Genomic DNA, 18,301 nt, shown 5'->3' on the forward strand with positions numbered 1-18,301 from the left:
AATGCAAGGGGAAAAAATATTGCCAGTATTGATTGATGCATATAGCAAATGGGTAGAGGTGTTCCCTGTTCGACATGCAGATGCTCTAACAGTGGCGAAGATACTTTGTAGAGACATAATTCCAAGACATGGACTACCCGAAACAATGTACAGTGATAATGGCACTCATTTTGTAAATAAAATCATCCAACATTTGACAAAACATTTGAAAATAAATGCAAAAACACATTGTGCTAATCATCCTCAAAGTGCGGGGTTAGTGGAAAGAACAAATGGGACAATTAAAGGTAAGCTCTGAAAATGTATGGAGTAAACAGGAAAAAACTGGGTTTATTGTTTAGATTTGGTGAAACTGTACATGCATATAACACCCAGCTCAGAGACTGGCCTTACGCCATTCGAAATTTTGTATGGCAGGCCCTAAAGAATACCAGATTTGCAGAAGATAGCTGGGCCTGATAGTGAGGATGAGGAATTGGTTGATTACATGAGACGAGTATTGTCCCATAGGAATGTTATACATTCTAACAATACCAGACTCTCCTATTTCTGTGCAGGGCCCTGAGGGTCAGATCAAGATCGGCGACTAGGTGCTGATAACGACTATTAAGAGGAAGAACTGGTCATCTCCAAGGTGGGAAGGTCCATTCCAAGTGCTGCTGACCACCCCCACTGCCGTGAAAATTGCAGAAAGGTTATCTTGGGTGCATCTATCCCACTGTAAAAGACAAAGATACCTGAAAGATCCCGAGCAAGACAAGGGGAGCGACGTGTAACAGTGACGGCTGATGGCCTATAGGCCCAGTAATGGCTGGAAGCGCATCACAACAAAGACAGAGAGTGACCAGGAGTAAACAAAGACAAAGACCAGAGATTGAAGCAGGCGCCAGGGTCCTGAAGCAGACGAGTAACCAGTTGTGACCGAGGAGAGGCTTGTCAACTTGAACCAGGATAAGAAGCAGACGTACTACAGGCTTGAAATAAGAGCATTGACGTGACTAGACCAGGAGAAAAGAAGCAGACGAAACTGCATCTTTGAGAATGGGAGACAATGCTGTTCTATTCCTGTGCACCTGTGTTTAAAGAAAACGTCAAGAACAGGGCACAGGACAGAGTACATGACACATTATTTTAATTCCACTTGCAACATGCTTTACACACACTGATGTACTGATAGTACAGATTTATGCACTACAGCTGAAGGGAACTAACATAAAAAGAGTTCCAGATTCCCTCAGCCCCTTGCTAAGCAGAACTGAGACTGAACTGTTACCTTCAGCCCCTAAGCCCAGACAAACTGAACCTTTTGAACTGTCACCAAAGAAAGAAGACATCTTCAAAACCAAAACTTTTGTCTCTCCCTCACTCCCAGCCCCTGAGGACGAAAAAAAAAAAAAAAAAAAAGAGACATAGCAACAGGTTGTTCAAAATACTGTTTTAGCTATGGAGAGCTTTGCTGCCAGAGCAGGATGCAAACTGCGCACGCTTTCCCTGGGTGGGCATGGGCAAGGTGATGCTGCGTGTGGAGACACTAAATTATCGATTTAGTTATTTTGTGAACTCCACAGTTGAGGCTCTAAAACGCATAAGGGCAGAGTTGACCGCTCTGTGGATCATGGAAATGCAGGATAGGATGGTTTTCGATCAATTGACTGTGGCTGCGGGTGGGGTATGCGCCATGGTGGGTGAAAGCTGTTGCACTTTTATTCCTGATAATGACGACGATGGGGGGTCCATTGGCTTGGCTATTCAAAATTTGACGTTAAAACGCACTGTAGTTGGAGACTTTGTTCCAGACAATGGCTGGGCTACGTGGCTCTTTTCAGGATCGTGGTACCACATCCTGTTGAGAATGATCGCCCCACTCGCTGTTTTTCTAGGCGTATTGAGTGTTATGATTTGTTGTGTGATCCCTATTGTGCGGTCGTTGGTTCGTCGGATGATTTCTGCTACAGTAGATGGTTTGCTGCTCGACCGTGACTATATTTTCTTGTTGCAATCACATGATACTTCAAGTGGCCCCGTCTAGACTGAGCGTCCTGTCAATTGTGTACATTATTTCCTCTGATTGTAAGGGTTCGATGCTTCTGCGTAAATGATCGGGTCACTGAAAGTCCACAGTCAGAGGTGGTGGTTCTGTGATGTTGACAATGCAGACATTGAAATTCGATAAACAGGTGGGAAGAATGACAGGATTTTCTATGTTATCAATCTATATATATATATATATATATATATATATATATATATATATATATATATATATAATATATATATATATATATATATATATATATATATATATATATATATATATATATTATATATATATATATATATATATATATATATATATATATATATATATAATCAAATATTAATGTCTTCACTTTGATGTACTCTCTGTAATCATGTCTTTGATTCTGTTCTCTATTTTTCATATATACGTATATGCATGTGTGAAAGTTCATGTACCATTATTCCTTTAAATAATTACTTAGTGTCAAAAGCAATCATATACGCTGAATGGTTCAAATGATCATTAAGAATGTCAAACAGTGAGCAGATGATCTTTGACCATTCAATGTGCAGACTGTTTTTCTAGAATGTCAGATTGGTTGGCTAGGGTCATGTTTGGCTAATCGCAGATGTGTACTTTTGATTAATGGTTCAGCCTTGAAGAACAGCATTGTAACTGGAACACGGTTCAAGGGCTGGACATTGTTATGGAAAGCTTAGGAGACTGAGGGCTCAAAAGCCATAACAGTTTTCATATCAATGTAAGACCAGACTTTGTGTCTTTCCATTGTTTTGTGATATTGTCACTCCTATATGCTATATGTAACGATATTCAATAAAAGGAGAGGCAAATGGGCGGGACCTTTAGGACGGACGTGATCATTTCTGTGTGTAAACAGTTGTTCTTTTCAGGTCCAACTCTGACAATCCATCAACACTCACACAACATGACAGGGAGCAAAGCTGCAGCTTCACTCTGATTTATGGAGCTGCTGCACACATGGATGAGTCCTGACCTGAGAGTCTCCAGGTGACAGTGTGGACTCTCCAGTCCAGCAGACAGCAGCTTCACTCCTGAATCCTGCAGATCGTTGTTACTCAGGTCCAGTTCTCTCAGACTGGAGGACTGAGAGCTGAGAACTGAGCTCAGAACTTCACAGCTTCTCTCTGACAGATCACACAAACTCAACCTGAAGACAAAATCAACAAGAAACAGATTTGTGTCATCATGCAAAGGTTCAGATCGTTCTGCACCTCAGACAGGATCCAGAGATTCAGTCCAACATGATACTTCAGTGGAGTTAGATGTTTACAGTCGTGCTGGAAAATCAATCCTCAAATGTCAATCATCTATTTTATAAATGTTGGTTGTGGGGTTGGAATTCAGCTGCTGGTCACTGTTAAACTTTTCACCTTCCTGATGGAAACCTGTTTCTTTTACTCAGGTCCTTCTTAAAGCCGTAATGTACGTTTGATTTCAGAATATTTGCCATCAACCTTCACTTCTACTAAGATGTCTGATGATTGGCTCACAGAGGTTGAAAAGAAGAATATAGTTGGCACTGTATTTCTCGATTTCTCTGCTGCTTTTGATATCATTGACCATGAATTGTTATTGGAAAAACTTACTGGCTATGGTTTTGAGCTATCAGCCCTTAGTTGGTTTTATAGTTATCTATCCAACAGGACTCAGTGCTTTTTAATGGCACCAGGAGTGTAGTATGTGGAGTGCCACAAGGGAGTTGCCTTGGTCCACTATTATTTACAATTTTCACAAATAATTTACCATATATTTTTGATAGAGTTAGTATAGTGATGTATGCAGATGATTCAACCATTTATACATCAGCACGCTCACATAATGATTTAGAAGCTGTTTTAAATATTGAACTGCACAAGGTAGTTGACTGGGTAGCATCCAATAAGCTAGTGTTAAATACAGTAAAGAGTAACTGCATGATTACTGGCCCCAGTCATGTTGTTATGAAAAAATCCTGCATTAAACAAAATTAATAATAAATAAATCAAGTACATGAGACTAAGCTGCTGGGTGTAGTGGTAGATTCAAAATTATCATAGAAAAAACAAATAATATTTTTGTAAAAATGGGCAGGGGTATATTGATTATGAGAAGACATGCAAGGTTTTTAAGTTGTACAACATTGAATTATGCTATTAAAGCGTTACTACAACCCCTGGCAAAATTAGTATAGGTCCAGGTGTACCAATACAACCCCTGGCAAAAATTATGGAATCACCGGCCTCGGAGGATGTTCATTCAGTTGTTTAATTTTGTAGAAAAAAAGCAGATCACAGACATGACACAAAACTAAAGTCATTTCAAATGGCAACTTTCTGGCTTTAAGAAACACTATAAGAAATCAAGAAAAAAAAATTGTGACAGTCAGTAACAGTTACTTTTTTAGACCAAGTAGAGGGAATAAATATGGACTCACTCAATTCTGAGGAAAAAATTATGGAATCATGAAAAACAAAAGAACTCTCCAACACATCACTAGTATTTTGTTGCACCACCTCTGGCTTTTATAACAGCTTGCGGTCTCTGAGGCATGGACTTAATGAGTGACAAACAGTACTCTTCATCAATCTGGCTCCAACTTTCTCTGACTGCTGTTGCCAGATCAGCTTTGCAGGTTGGAGCCTTGTCATGGACCATTTTCTTCAACTTCCACCAAAGATTTTCAATTGAATTAAGATCCGGACTATTTGCAGGCCATGACATTGACCCTATGTGTCTTTTTGCAAGGACTGTTTTCACAGTTTTTGCTCTATGGCAAGATGCATTATCATCTTGAAAAATGATTTCATCATCCCCAAACATCCTTTCAATTGATGGGATAAGAAAAGTGTCCAAAATATCAACGTAAACTTGTGCATTTATTGATGATGTAATGACAGCCATCTCCCCAGTGCCTTTACCTGACATGCAGCCCCATATCATCAATGACTGTGGAAATTTACATGTTCTCTTCAGGCAGTCATCTTCATAAATCTCATTGGAAAGTCACCAAACAAAAGTTCCAGCATCATCACCTTGCCCAATGCAGATTCGAGATTCATCACTGAATATGACTTTCATCCAGTCATCCACAGTCCACGATTGCTTTTCCTTAGCCCATTGTAACCTTGTTTTTTTCTGTTTAGGTGTTAATGATGGCTTTTCTTTAGCTGACTCCAGTTTCCTCCCATTCGTTCCTCATTTGTTTTGTTGTGCATTGTCGATTTTTGAGACATATTGCTTTAAGTTTTCTGTCTTGACACTGACGTCTTCCTTAGTCTACAAGTATGTTTGCCTTCCCATGTTTGTATTTGGTCCATAGTTTAGACACAGCTGACTGAACAACCAACATCTTTTGCAACACTACGTGATGATTTACTCTCTTTTAAGAGTTTGATAATCCTCTCCTTTGTTTCAATTGGCATCTCTCGTGTTGGAGCCATGATTCATGTCAGTCCACTTGGTGCAACAGCTCTCCAAGGTGTGATCACTCCTTTTTAGATGCAGACTAACAAGCAGATCTGATTTGATGCAGGCGTTAGTTTTGGGGATGAAAATTTACAGGGTGATTCCATAATTTATTCCTCAGAATTGAGTGAGTCCATATTTTTTTCCTCTGCTTGGTCTAAAAAAGTAACTGTTACTGACTGTCACAATTTTTCTTGATTTCTTATAGTGTTTCTTAAAGCCAGAAAGTTGCCATTTGAAATGACTTTAGTTTTGTGTCATGTCTGTGATCTGCTTTTTTTCTACAAAATTAAACAACTGAATGAACATCCTCCGAGGCCGGTGATTCCATCATTTTTGCCAGGGGTTGTATTGGTATACCTGGACTATTGCCCAGCAGTTTGGCCAGATGCCTCCAGAGAAATAATAAGTAAATTACAGATTATTCAAAACAGGGCTGCTCATATAGCACTTAAGTACAGTTATAGGACTAACATCATTACAATGCATAAAAATTTTAAATGGCTGTTAAAGACAGACTTTTATATTCAATGATTGTCTTTACCAGAAAGATTATTGTCACTAAGTTAACTTGTATTTTGTTTAGGAATTTTTCTTTCAGTTCAGAAAATCAGATACATAACTAGACATGCTGTGGTGGGAAACTTTACACTACCTGAGGCCAGGACTAATGCCATAAAAACACTGTCATATTCAGGGGTATGAAGGAATGGAATTTATTACTGGATTACATTAAACTCACTTCAAATTAATGTTTTTTCCTAAGTCTAAGGCTGCATCTGTTGGTATGACAAGCATTCTGGGTTTGACCTTTGATCATGTATAGACATGTTTTTTGTGTATATAGGCTGACCATGTGTGATGATTAATTTAATTTGATTGGAATTTGTTTATTTTTTTTCCTCTTTTTATGTTTTTATATATATATTTTTGAATGCATTTTGATTTGTGTTTGTAAACTTGTGTGGACCCCAGGAAGAGTAGCCACAGCTTTGCTGCAGCTCATGGGGATCCAAATAAACAATAAACAACTTCACCCAGTCTGCTCCAAAACCTGGGAGGAGATGGCACGCAGCTTGATGATGAAACAAGACTGTGATAAATGTGACACACCACTGGACAAGAAGCACCGAGCAACAAGTTCTGACTGCATGTGAACAGTTTGGACTTCAGAATCTAAAAACACACACAGAACTGTGGTACTGTGCGTTTGTTTGCGGCGCTCAGTAAAATCTCTTTTTATCTTCACAGTGCATCAGCATGTTAAAGACTCAGCTGAAAGCAGACTCATTCTGTTATTTCATAAAGTGCCAAGAATCATCCACATCAGTGATTCCTGTTTATCATGGCTGATCACCTAAAATCTCACCACTTTTTCCATTTTTCCACGTGTGCTGTGTAGCAGTGTGTTGGAGCGCACAAGCGCTCAGTTCATTCCACTGAACCCAAAGTGCAATGAAAAGGAAACAAGAAGAGAACAGACGCCTGGTGTCACCATTTCTGCAGCAAATCAGCCGTGCAACAAAGTTTGTTGTTATTTTATTCTGACACAAATCACAAGTGCATGAGCACAGCCAGCGTACACGTGCATCAAAACGAAGTGTACATAAAGATGGGAAGAAGCTGCAGATGTGAGTGTGACCTTTTGTTGCTGGAGCAGCAGTATTCCAAACACGAGTCAGTCTGAAGCCACACAGGCAGTTTTCACAGGGGTCTAAACCCCAGACCCCACAGGGTTTTAGGATTTAGAACTCCTGAATGACACACAGGGGCCAATATTCCTGATCCGTTACTGGGGATCAATTCACTGTGGAGCCGTACAAAACTCTGCTTGGAAAAGTACCAAGCAGCCACACAGTAAGGAAAAAGATCAATCAAAATGTATTGATAACTGATTGATAATTGAACCACAGCTCTCTGGATGGTAAATGAATGGAATCATGACGTGCCTGAAGATTCCAACTCCTCATGTGCTGAGAAATAAGATCAAATCAATTTTATTTATATAGCGCCAAATCACAACAAACAGTTGCCCCAAGGCACTTTATATTGTAAGGCAAAAGCCATACAATAATTACAGAAAAACCCCAGATCAGATCATCTTAAATTAGTCCCACGCATTTAACATGTTCTAATCAACTGTTCAACACAGTCTAACCACTAGGGGGCAGCGTACATCACAACACCCAACAACCAAGCCTCAACCTCCATCTGTCTGAAATGAAGAAAACCTGAAGTGGAAAGTCTTGCAGTTCCTTAAATGGCCACAAGTTCAGCTCCATAAAGGAGCATCTTTCCAAAGAAGTCCATGTTAAAATGTCCAACAAACATATTTACAGCCTGGTACTAAAACGGTTTTGATCTCCATAGATAGTTTCCTCTGGGGGAGATTCTTCTTCAGTTTGACAGATTTCACACCACAACATTCTGATTAATTAGGGGTGGGGTCACTTTGACTGACAGGTGATGTGTGCCTTGAGCTGAGTCCAGACCTCATTGTGGAACAGCTGTGTCTGTCTTTCTGACCAGTTGATTCCAAATCTGTGTCAGGATCCATCAGTTTGGAGCTCATGGTGTTGTGTGTGTGTCTGTTTATTCTGTGACTGACGGATGAATCCAAATGTTTAAAAACGGAGCATTCATGACGAACGGTCTCATGAGTTTCTTCTTCGTCGTCCACATGAGCACTGACGTCCCCCAGTTGAACTGAGGAGTCTCCAGCAGGAATCTTTTCCAGGATCCCACTCAGAGTCTCCAAGAAGGCTGGATCCTCTGAAGGTCACAAACAGCAGTCAGATTCTTCTCCGCCACATGACGTCACACTGAGGCAGCCCTCTGCTTCACCGGGAAAACCCCAAAACAATAACACCCACACCTGGACAACCCGGCCAGGTGACCCCGTCCTTTTTTGTGTCCATCATGCAGAGTCCATTATTTCTTATTGATGTGAATGATTTGTCAAATGTTTGCAGATACAACACTGGTTCTGTCTCATTCAGACTCCAGGGTCCTGATAAAGAGGCTAATGTTAGCTTAGCAGCCTGGACCACATGGTTTAAATGAAATAATTTATCTCTGAATGTTTAAAAAAAAAGAAAATTCTTATTTTATGATGTCTGGCGGTAAAAAGTCAAATTCAAACTGAGTGGACTGAGCTGTCTGGAGTGACGTGGACTCGAGTCTTGGGAACAGTTGTTGATGGAAATTGAAGTTGTAGAGAAGCAGCAAACCAGGTTAGGAGAACAGCCAATCAATTAATCAATCAATCAATGTGGATAATAAGGGTCAGTCATCTGGTGTCCAGAAATGTCCTCACTCTTTACTAGGGCTGCCACAAACGACTATTTTGATAGTCGACTAGTCAACGATTATTTCTGCGATTAGTCAGATCATACGTAATCTCCTAAATGGCCTGCAGCATTTTCCGAGAAACGTCGGGATGAAAACATGAACATTTCCAAATCAGTGACTATTTCTTAGACTTCATTTACATCAATCATTCAGAAATACAAACGGTGTGGTACTTTATAGTAAATCTGTGTCAGGTAGGCAGTTCTCAAAAACTAAATGTCCATGCTGGAAGAAGACAAGTGAGGGAAGCCACCAAGACACAATTCTGGAAGAACTTTTGACTTCTGTGAGTGGAGAAACTGGGAATAGTGCAACATTTTTATTTTTGTCTTAATTTTACTTATAGTCCCAACTTTTTCTGATTTGTGGTTGTTTCTGCTGCATTTCTGAAATTACACAACTGCTATAAAGAAAAGTGTGAACATTTTGTGTTTTAAAACTTTGTGTAGCAAATGCAAAGACCAAACTTTTATAAAGAAGGAAAAAAAATACACAAACGTGCAGGTAATCATTGATATAAACTGAACAGATCAAGGCAGGCTGATTTGACTACCCATAAGTATTGTATAAATAAATCAGAATAAAATAAGAGGTAACTCACTTTGAAATTAATAAAACATATAGCTGCAGCTTATAATAACTTTGAAAAATAACAAAAATCAGCAGCTTGTATTTTTATTCTGACTCCAGTTCATTTTAGTGTGATGAAGTCATTTTTTCTCCTCATTAGTCACGTTTTGTGCTTGAACACTACATTAAGCTTAAGATTGAATAAATAAATACCTTTGGAAAATAACAGCTGTTAAAGTTCAGAGTTCTGACCTGCTTTTTGTGATCAGTGCCTCTGAACATCACTGCAGCTCCTCCACAGCAGGGTTTTAACCCGTGAATGCGTAATTTTAACTCAGTTCATTTATATATTCTCATTTTTAAGGATATTTGACTGTTTATTTCATCTCATGATCTCATAAATTCAGTATATGACGCGCACATGGTGTGAACAGGTCGGTGCCATCAGAAAAACACCGGTAGAGAAAGAGCAGAGAAAAGTGAAGGCAGTTCCCCCCCACCTTTTTTTTTTTAAAACATGTTCACTCGGGTTAAAATCATGTCTCTGCTCCGCGCTCGCTGTCTCACGTGCACTGATGGTTCTCAGCAGAATGCAACGTCTTGTGCCTCCGTCCGCAGTCTGCAGCAAGTTGACTCCGCGCGCGCGCACACCCCAACAGCTCCTCTGCTAAACTGCACATTTTAAACGGCTTCGAACAAAACGGCCGCTGTTTTAATCGGCCGTCTTGTCCAAGTTTGAACATTCAAACGACGGCAGGACGGCTTGCTGCCTAAAACTATGAATTGAGAGAAAACAAATACTTAAAATAAATGACTCATCGGCTACTAAATTAGTTGTCGACGGTTTCATTAGTCGACGTCGTGACTAGTCGACTAGTTGTGGCAGCCCTACTCTTTACTACACTTTCATTCATAGTAGAAGTTTTGGACATACGAGGGAAGGCTGAAAGGTTCTAAGGCTCACTATGATGCAGCTGTGGAATTAAATCTGGAGTTATTTTTCAACATAGTTCCCTTTTAGTTCCACACATTTTTTCCAGCGGTGATGCAGTGCTTCAATCCCCTTGATGTAGAAGCTTTCATCTTGAGAGTCGAATTAGTCCTCAACGGCAGCTATCACCTCATCATCACTCTGATATTGCTTCCCTGCTAAGTTTTTTCTCAAGTTTGGAAACAGATGGAAGTCTGAGGGTGCCAAGTCAGGGGAGTATGGTGGCTGGGGCATTGTCTTGATGGAACAACACTCCTTTCCTCAGTTTTCCTGGACGTTTCTTTTTTATAGCCTGGCGTAACTGTCTCAGTAGTTTAGAATAGTACTCTTTGTTGATGGTTTGTTCCATCATAAGGTAGTCCACGAACACAATCCCCTTGGCATCCCAGAAAACTGAGGCCATGACCTTCCAAGCAGATGAAGCAACCTTGGCTTTCTTTGGAGGTGGTGACCCTGGGTGTTTCCACTGCATTGTCTTTTTGTCTCTGGTTCAAAGTGGTGAACCCAACACTCATCCTGGGTAAGAAAATGTTCCATGTAATCAGCTGGATCCTCTTCAAAACATTCCAAGTTCATCTTTGACATGACCAGTCTGGTGCGTTTTTGATCACACGTCAGAAGACGTGGCACCCACCGAGCGGAAACCTCTGACATGCCAAGTTCTTCATGCAGAATGTGTTCAAATTCTCTCACGGGATATTCCCACAGCATCTGCTAGCTGATTTATCATCAATCGCCTGTCGTCCATCACCATTTCATGAACAAGGTCAATGTTTTTCTGGGTTGTGGCTGTTACAGGTCGTCCAGACCTTGGGTCATCTTCCATACTCTCTCTATCCCTCTTAAATTCAGCTGCCCACTTCTGCACTGTGGATATGGAGGGAGCATTATCCCCTCCATATGAATGTCTTTGGGTGTTAACCCCCTTCTACTGTCGGTACTTCATGACACCACAATGTCAGACTTTGTCCATTTTCGCTGCAACCCGCTACCACGAACTTTCAAACTAAGCTGTGAACCATAAAGTAGTATATAACCTGCAAACAAACAACACAGTTAGTCATCAGAAGAGTTTAACTTGATGCATGACAAGTTTCACTGAACTGACATTACTCCTTCATGGTGAGCCTTAGAACTTTTCAACCTAGCCTCGTACTTCTGCTCCTTCACAAAGGCTTTGTCGGGTCGCAGCCCGATCTGAATCAGACGCTGCATCTCGTCATTTACTTCACAAACTACAAGTCCTCACTGTTGATGATCTCAATATTTTTCAAAGCTGTCTTTGTATTTCTGAGATATCTTCAATCAGCAGGAACCTTCCTAAGTGTTTTCTGTCTTACTTTAGAACGAATTCTCAGCTTCATTCTCATCAACTCTGCAGATCTTCTCCTCAACCTCCTCAGTCCAGCACAGTTTTCTACATGATGTCGGGGCGCCAAACTACAGAGCAACATTTAACATCTGGAAAAATAAAAAGTTTCAGCACAAAGTTTGAGAAGAAGCTGATTTAGCTGCTGTTTTCTCAGCACTTCTGTCTTTGTCTGTATGTGTTTCTGTCAGGATTCTTTGTGTTCTAACGACAACCTGATGACGATTTTCTTCGTGTCTGTCTGCAGTATTTTTCACAACTTTATTTCTTCTTCTGTTTGTTGAAATGTTTCATTTGGAGCCTGCTGACTCTCTGCACCGTCTTCTTTCTCTGGATTTATGGTGTCTTTGAAGACGTGCAAAATAAAAAAGAGGAAAAATTACTTGCTTACTTCTAGTCACTCGCAGATACCCGCTGCACCACCCTGCTGTTCTTCCAGCAGAGACTGAAATCCTTATCTCAGACATATCTGAGCGCTGATGTGAAACTGAATCTGATGAAACAGTTTAGAATTCAGAGAGACATTTTGAAGCGTTTGAAGCAGAAACTAAATCCTGAGAGTCTCCAGGTGACAGTGTGGACTCTCCAGTCCAGCAGACAGCAGCTTCACTCCTGAATCCTGCAGCCGGTTCTGACTCAGGTCCAGTTCTGTCAGACTGGAGAACTGAGAGCTGAGAACTGAAGACAGAACTTCACAGCTTCTCTCTGACAGATAACAGCCAGATAACCTGCAGAGACGATTCAAAACAAGAAAGATTTTCACTTTAAAATCAGAGAAATTAAGTCTCTGTTCAAATTAGTGATGGAACAGATCACAGATGACCCCCCCCCCCCCCCCCCCGTTCAGCTCAGCTCACATATGAACTGTGATTTAACTCCAAAGTTTCCATCACAGTGTAAAATACAGATTTATTGTCCCTGTAAGTTGTTTTTAAAGGAATAACTGAGTAAATCTCGATGCAGAGTTTCAGTGAAATCAAAGTGTGAGCAGAAAAAGCTTTGGTGCGTTCACGTGCACGGAGCGAGTTCAAAGCAGACAGAGTCCAAACGTGACAAAAACACTGAACCATCATGAAGATGAGGATGGAATGTGAGCGCTGATCTCACTGAGATGGTTCAGATCAGTGAGTGTGAGCCGTGACATCATCAGACAAAAAACAACAACAACAACAACAGCAACAACAACAACAAAAAAAAACTGTTCCTGACCGTTGCTGAGTGGTGTTTATCCTGAAAGAGGAACAGAAATAAAGTTATTGTTCTGATTTTTACCTTCTAACCAGATGATGAAGACGAAGAATTTGAAGTTAGAAACTCTGGTCTGTTTTTTATGATGTTGTCAAAGGTGATTTTTATTCACCATCACTGTTCATGTTGTAATTTAATGTAACAAACGGTTTCAAATTCTTCTTTACAAACTGTGCGTCTTGTTTTCATTGTTCTTTCAATTAGAACTCAGTTATTTTTGTCTCCCCATAACCTTTTTTTTTGTGATATGAAAATCAATCAATCAATCAACTTTTTTCTTGTATAGCGCCAAATCACAACAAACAGTTGCCCCAAGGCGCTCCACATTGCAAGGCAAGGCCATACAATAATTATGAAACACAGTCTACGTCTAAAGCAACATAACCAAGGGATGGTCCAGGGTCACCCGATCCAGCCCTAACTATAAGCCTTAGCGAAAAGGAAAGTTTTAAGCCTAATCTTAAAAGTAGAGAGGGTATCTGTCTCCCTGATCTGAATTGGGAGCTGGTTCCACAGGAGAGGAGCCTGAAAGCTGAAGGCTCTGCCTCCCATTCTACTCTTACAAACCCTAGGAACTACAAGTAAGCCCGCAGTCTGAGAGCGAAGCGCTCTAATGGGGTAATATGGTACTATGAGGTCCCTAAGATAAGATGGGACCTGATTATTCAAAACCTTATAAGTAAGAAGAAGAATTTTAAATTCTATTCTAGCATTAACAGGAAGCCAATGAAGGGAGGCCAACACGGGTGAGATATGCTCTCTCCTGCCAGTCCCCGTCAGTACTCTAGCTGCAGCATTCTGAACCAACTGAAGGCTTTTTAGGGAACTTTTAGGACAACCTGATAATAATGAATTACAATAGTCCAGCCTAGAGGAAACAAATGCATGAATTAGTTTTTCAGCATCATTCTGAGACAAGACCTTTCTGATTTTAGAGATATTGCGTAAATGCAAAAAGGCAGTCCTACATATTTGTTTAATATGCGCTTTGAATGACATATCCTGATCAAAAATAACTCCAAGATTTCTCACAGTATTACTAGAGATCAGGGAAATGCCATCCAGAGTAACGATCTGGTTAGACACCATGCTTCTAAGATTTGTGGGGGCCAAGTACAATAACTTCAGTTTTATCTGAGTTTAAAAGCAGGAAATTAGAGGTCATCCATGTCTTTATGTCTGTAAGACAATCCTGCAGTTTAGCTAATTGGTGCGTATCCTCTGGCTTCATGGATAGATAAAGCTGGGTATCATCTGCGTAACAATGAAAATTTAAGCAATACCGTCTAATAATACTGCCCAAGGGAAGCATGTATAAAGTGAATAAAATTGGTCCTAGCACAGAACCTTGTGGAACTCCATAATTAACTTTAGTCTGCGAAGAAGATTCCCCATTCACATGAACAAACTGAAATCTACTAGACAAATATGATTCAAACCACCGCAGCGCAATGCCCTCAATACCTATGACATGCTCCAATCTCCGTAACAAACTTCACGGTCACAGTATCAAAAGCAGCACTGAGGTCCAACAGAACAAGCACAGAGATGAGTCCACTGTCCGAAGCCATAAGAAGATCATTTGTAACCTTCACTAATGCTGTTTCTGTACTATGATGAATTCTAAAACCTGACTGAAACTCTTCAAATAGACCATTCCTCTGCAGGTGATCAGTTAGCTGTTTTACAACTACCCTCTCAAGAATCTTTGAGAGAAAAGGAAGGTTGGAGATTGGCCCATAATCAGCTAAGATAGCTGGGTCAAGTGATGGCTTTTCAAGTAATGGTTTAATTACTGCCACCTTAAAGGCCTGTGGTACATAACCAACTAACAAAGATAGATTGATCATATTTAAGATTGAAGCATTAAATAATGGTAGGACTTCCTTGAGCAGCCTGGCAGGAATGGGGTCTAATAAGCATGTTGATGGTTTGGATGAAGTAACTAATGAAAATAACTCAGACAGAACAATCGGAGAGAAAGAGTCTAAAATGATCCAAACCGTGACTTTAAGTCTTGATCTGATCTGTGAGTTCTGTGATCTGTTACACCCAGAGTTCAAATGTCAAAGTGTCTCTGTACTTACAAAACTTTTGTAGATTCTTTGATCACTGGCAGCAGCAGCAGAAGAGCCTCATGTGAAGGTTGATATTTTTTCAGGTCAAACATGTCCTGATGTTGATCTGAGGACAGTAAGATGAAGGCCAGAGCTGATAAATCAGAACAAGACAGACGTCCAGAGTTCAGGAGCTGTTGGATCTGATCCAGTAGAGAACGATCCTTCAGTTCATTCAGACAGTGGATCAGATTGATGTTTCTCGCTGCAGACAGATTCTCATCGAGCTTCTTCTTGATGAACCAGACTGTTTCCTGATTGGTCTCTGAGATTCTGTCCGTCTGTGTCATCAGGCCTCGTAGGAGAGTCTGATTGGTCTGCAGGGAAAGACCCAGAAGGAAGCGCAGGAACAAGTCCAGGTGTCCATTTGGACTCTGTAAGGCCTCGTCCACAGCACTCTGATAGAGACGTGTTAGTTCAAGTTTATCTTCAGACGTCTCAGACCTTCTGGATGATGTCTGTTTTTTGGACAGCAGATTAACTCCAGACTGGATGAAGGTCAGAAGGACATAAAGTGCAGCCAGAAACTCCTGAAGACTCAGATGGATGAAGCAGAAGACCTTGTCCTGGTAGAGTCCTCTCTCCTCTTTAAAGATCTGTGTGAAGACTCCTGAGTACACTGAGGCTGCTCTGATATCGATGCCACACTCTGTCAGGTCCTCTTCATAGAAGATCAGGTTCCCTTTCTGCAGCTACTCAAAAGCCAGTTTTCCCAGAGACTCAATCATCTCCCTGTTCTCTGGATTCCACAGTGGATCTGTCTCAGCTCCTCCATCATACTTGACCTTCTTCACTCTGGACTGAACCACCAGGAAGTAGATGTACATTTCAGTCAGGGTCTCTGGCAGCTCTGGTGTGTCTCTGGTGACCAACACGTCCTCCAGAACTGTAGCAGTGATCCAGCAGAAGACTGGGATGTGACACATGATGTGGAGGCTTTGTGATGTCTTCACGTGGGAGATGATTCTTCTGGACTGTTCCTCATCTCTGAATCTCTTCCTGAAATACTCCTCCTTCTGAGGGTCAGTGAAGCCTCTGACCTCTGTCACCATGTCCACACACTCAAGGAGGGATCTGATTGGCTGCTGCAGGCCGTGTGGTGATCCAGAGGCGAGCAGAGGGAAACAGGTTCCTCCTGATGAGGTTTGTCAGCAGAACATCCACTGAGCTTGACTCTGTGACATCAGTCAGGATGTCATTGCTTGTGGAAGTCCAGAGGGAGGCGACACTCATCCAGACCGTCCAAGATGATCAAGACCTGGAAGTGCTGGAAGCTGCAGATTCCTGCTTCTTTGGTTTCAGGAAAGAAGTGATGAACAAGTTCCACCAAGCTGAACTTCTTCTCTTTCAGCACATTCAGCTCTCTGAAAGTGAATGGAAATATGAAGTGGAAGTCCTGGTTGATTCGTCCTTCAGCCCAGTCCAGAGTCCACTTCTGTGTTGACTGTTTTCCCGATGCCGGCCACACCCTTTGTCAGCACTGTTCTGATTGGTGGCTGTGTGTCAGCTGAGACTTTAAAGATGTCTTCACATGTGATGGTTCTTTGTGGTGAGTCTGTTTTCCTGGATGCTGCTTCAATCTGTCTGACCTCATGTTCCTGGTTGACCTCTGAAGCCCCACCCTCTGTGATGTAGAGCTCTGTGTAGATCTCCTTCAGAAGAGTCGTCTTTCCTGCTTTAGAGATCCCCTCAAACACACACTCAAACTTCTGCTTCACCTTAGATTTGAATTTACGACGACAAACTTCAGCACGAGTTCCTGAAAGAACAAACAGCACAGATCAGTTACTGAATGATGACATCACTTCCTGTTTCCCTGATAGAATTCACTCATGAATATATTTCAAACGGACAAACATCACGTGTCATTTAGCGTCTGTGTTAAATGTGGACAGAAGTCCTCTTACTGCTCTGCAGACAGTCAGACAGCTCCTCATAATTCATTCTCCTCATGAAAGTCACTGTGAGGTCCAGGAAAACCAGTCGGATGCTCCTCTGCTCCTCATCCTCACTCTGACTCTCCAAGTATTCTGCATCATTTCTCAGGAGAACCTTCTGGATCATCTTCAGCTCACGTTTCATAAACAGCCCCATGTTCTCCTCGATGTTCTGCAGCAGAACATCAACATGGATGAAGAAACTCATTACTTTGTTACATGTGTGGATTTTGTCTCCACATTATATTTTTCACTGTGTGAGATTCTCTGGATTTTGTTCAGAAAATCCAGTTCAATTAAAAACAGACTGAAAAGTTAAATCCTTTAAATCATAATTTTTCTGAATTATGTAAAAAAACAAACAACAACAATAATAATCAGTGTGTCAGTGTTGATGAATCCATGAATGATGCACTGATGAACATAAATGAGAGAATAAATATCATCAAAGTGTTTGTTGCTGCAGCATGGAGACATTATGAACAAACTGTCCAATGAGGACATCAGATGGACGTCAGACTGTAAACATGTGGTTCAGGCCTCTGTGATGCTGCTGAGCAGATGGAACCCTGAGAACCTCTGAACTCTGCTGCTTCACTCTGTGGAACACAACACAAACATCCTCACTGTGGTTCAAACATGGCTGCCGTCTTCTGGACAGCTACTTTTACTGATCAGACCACAAAACAACAGATTATAGTCATGAATCAGTATGGGACCATTGGACATCACCAGTACCGGTTGAGTCCTTTAAATACTGTGGACATGAAGACAGTCCATCTTGGTCGCCTCTTGAATATGCAGGTCCAAAGACAATGTTGGACCTAAAATCACACCAAGATTTTTCACTCTTTCACGACTACGAATTCCACGATCACCCAGAGATGATGAGAACTGGTCATTAGAAATTACTTTGACAGGGTCAGGAACAACCGTCTCATTCCTCAAGGTTCAGGGAACAACTGGAGTAAGTCCTATTTCAGTGCCTGATCTGGATTTGACTCATGTGGTCTGTTTAGTTGGGACTCTGCACTTCCCCTCCTGGTTGTCTGTTTGGCCATCAGTCACTGTGAACACTGGACTACCTGGAGGACAAGTCTCTCCCGAGGACCAGCCTGGACATTAGCACAACTAACTTGCAACCGAAATACTCCATGTTTACACAATATTTTAGCGATCAAGATTGAAACAGACAACAGGAAGGAATTCATT

General features: G+C 41.2%; 1 protein-coding gene and 2 long non-coding RNA genes across 3 annotated transcripts in view; 2 read left to right on the forward strand and 1 right to left on the reverse strand.

Annotated features, from left to right (window-relative positions):
- The window catches only part of LOC117504818, a 3,434,143-nt gene that overhangs the window by 2,434,804 nt on the left and 981,038 nt on the right, over positions 1-18,301 (forward strand). The window lies entirely within an intron of this gene.
- The window catches only part of LOC117504886, a 370,101-nt gene that overhangs the window by 113,268 nt on the left and 238,532 nt on the right, over positions 1-18,301 (reverse strand). Inside the window, exon 5 of the long non-coding RNA XR_004558945.1 lies at positions 18,175-18,187. This is a non-coding gene — a long non-coding RNA (uncharacterized LOC117504886). The remainder of the gene's footprint in view (positions 1-18,174; positions 18,188-18,301) is intronic.
- On the forward strand, positions 952-15,344 carry LOC117504918. Its single transcript, XR_004558977.1, has 3 exons — positions 952-964; positions 8,811-8,814; positions 15,259-15,344. It is a non-coding gene; the product is annotated as an uncharacterized LOC117504918 (long non-coding RNA).

This window comes from Thalassophryne amazonica, chromosome 23 (genome assembly GCF_902500255.1).
Source record: "Thalassophryne amazonica chromosome 23, fThaAma1.1, whole genome shotgun sequence".
Taxonomy (NCBI): Eukaryota; Metazoa; Chordata; class Actinopteri; order Batrachoidiformes; family Batrachoididae; genus Thalassophryne; species Thalassophryne amazonica.